At 34.5% G+C, this 2,546-nt stretch overlaps 1 long non-coding RNA gene across 2 annotated transcripts; it reads left to right on the top strand.

The window, feature by feature from the left end:
• The first annotated feature begins 266 nt into the window (after positions 1-266).
• Positions 267-1,743, top strand: LOC136061957 (uncharacterized). 2 transcript variants are annotated; one of them, XR_010623796.1, is made up of 3 exons: positions 267-520; positions 630-802; positions 881-1,743. It is a non-coding gene; the product is annotated as an uncharacterized LOC136061957 (long non-coding RNA). The 2 variants fall into 2 exon arrangements; XR_010623795.1 differs by lacking the exon at positions 267-520 and having other exon boundaries at positions 529-802.
• Positions 1,744-2,546: the final 803 nt, after the last annotated feature.

Genomic DNA, 2,546 nt, shown 5'->3' on the forward strand with positions numbered 1-2,546 from the left:
ACACACAAATCACAAATGTTCAGGATTGGATGCATGTCCTCACCCTCCATCTCTTGTTTATTGGGGGAGATATGCCATTTGGTCCAACGAATGCTGGCATTTACTGATGTTTATTTCCAGTATCAGACTTGTCAACTAAATTTGCCTGCCTTTGCTATCATAAAAAAGGCTTACTTAAGCATCAACTCTGCATTAAGAAACTGAAAAATTTGTTTATGCAACTGAGTGATGCCTCCTTAATACTTTAGTAATGCTAGTCAAATCAGATGCTTAACTTGTATACACTTGGTTTCAGAAAAAATACTGTTGGCCAGTATGAGAGCCACACAGCTTTCACTCTTCCAGGGCTGTACCGAGTTGTTCATGGCATTGATGTTTTCGACCCAAAGTTCAATATTGTCTCTCCTGGGGCAGATATGTGCTTATATTTCCCATATTCTGAAAAGGAAAAACGACTTACAGCTCTACATGATTCAATTGAGAAGTTGTTATATGATCCTGAGCAAAATGATGAGCACATGTGAGTCTTCATTCTAAACTTTTCTACAGTTTACATAAATTTCTTTTATGGCATAGATAATCAATGAATAATTCACCTGATCAATAGTTCATAAGTATTCTGTATCTAGGATTCACAGTGGTTGCGGATTACAGAAGGAACAGAGCAGGATAATTGTCTCTTTTAAACATAGAATGGAAGAAAAACAGGAAAATGTGTCTATTATTTTCTGTTTTAGTTTTTAGTACTCTTAATGGTGAGCTATATCGCTACATAGCAGATACAAAAGGTGCTTTTGTTCAGGTATATAATGTAGTGTTCTTTCTTGGATTTGCAAGTCCTAAGGCATTAGTCTAAAGTTTCCTTTTTTATGATTTGCAGCCTGCATTTTATGAAGCATTTGGACTTACAGTCGTGGAGGCAATGACTTGTGGCCTTCCCACATTTGCCACTTGCCATGGTGGTCCTGCTGAGATTATTGAGCATGGTATATCAGGGTTTCACATTGATCCGTATCACCCTGACCAAGCTGCTGCACTTATGGCAGATTTCTTTCAAAAATGCAAGGAAGATCCAAGTTTTTGGGACAAAATATTTATTCATTGTCATTTTGATTTTGAGATGATACAACCATGTGAACATTTTCTCGTTAATGTTCAATGTGAGACTTTGAGAGTTTCCATCTTTGGGAAATTTTAAAGGTAGAGACTGTGCACCCGTTGCTGGATATGCTTCTAAAAGAGACATGTTATCTCCACTTGATACCTTATCACTGTCAAAGCCTTCTACTTCTGATAATCTCAAACTGGCAGTGGCCCACTATATATTTATATTTTCCAATTATGTATAATAATTCTGACTCTGAATTTCTTCAAGATGCCTTCATGACATTGCTAGAATTAACAGCATATTTCTACTTTCAACAAGAGGAATGGAGACCTTTTATAGAAACCTTTCCTTTGTCAGCCATTGATGAAGATACTAGCAGGTGGATGAATAGGCCATTTGGTCAAGAGGAGGTTTAGGGGCCTTATATTTCAGTCTGCTGTTTGAGTTTGTATCCGTACCTTAATGGATGCTCACAGTTGCGTAAATAAGCAAACTGGGTTTGCATTGTTGTAGTACCGTTTGTGTTTGTGTTATGCATTGGCTCCGTAATATTATTGTTAAGACGTGTTTCATGGGTTATGTAAAATACACTGTTTGCTGTAATAAGATAATAATGAAGGTTGAATTTGTATGTATTTGGATGTGCTAGCTATTTATTTCTCGTTTTTCTTGTTTGCTAGTTAATGGGAACGGGACAAAAACACAAAATGTCCAGGCCTAGGAAATAGCCTCGACAGTGATAATGTGATAAGGATGACTATTGATCTAGGATTCTTTCATGATTTAGTCATATTTCAACATATTTGTGATGGAAATTTTGATTTGCAGAAATATAGTTCTAAAACAAGCTCAAAATTGTAACATGACCATCATAGCATGACCTACTGATCTTCATGCCCATTGTTGTCATCAACATCACATTCACAATCCACCTCCCCATCACATAATTCTTAGATTCGAATCCAAGCAAATAAACTAAAACTAAAGAAAGATGTATAACTTTAATCATAAGTGACAATGCAAAAAATAAATAAATAAATAAATAAATAAAGGGGGTGGTGGGGGGAGGTTATAACAAAGGAAAAAAACACAAATCTATACCCAAATCTCAAATTTAATCCAAAATACCAAAGAGGAGAAAAACTAAGCATTTAATATGTCAAGCTAGCGAAAGCAATTAAGTTGAGAGAGCACTCGCGAACTTAATCCCAATAAATTTCCATATTGATAGTGGAGTACACTCAACAACGCATCATGGGAAAAAAATCCATCATAAAATGTGACTTTTTTTTTTTGGAAATTTTTTTTTTTTATTTAACACAAAGGTCCTAAATTCTTAAACAAAACAAAGAGGGAAAGAATTCATACAGCTCTAGAAAAAAAAAAAAAAAAAAAAAAAAAAAAAAAAAAAAAAAAAAAAAAAAAAAAAAAAAAAAAA

The sequence above is a fragment of the Quercus suber genome, unplaced genomic scaffold (genome assembly GCF_002906115.3).
Source record: "Quercus suber isolate HL8 unplaced genomic scaffold, Cork oak 2.0 scaffold_367, whole genome shotgun sequence".
NCBI lineage: Eukaryota > Viridiplantae > Streptophyta > Magnoliopsida > Fagales > Fagaceae > Quercus > Quercus suber.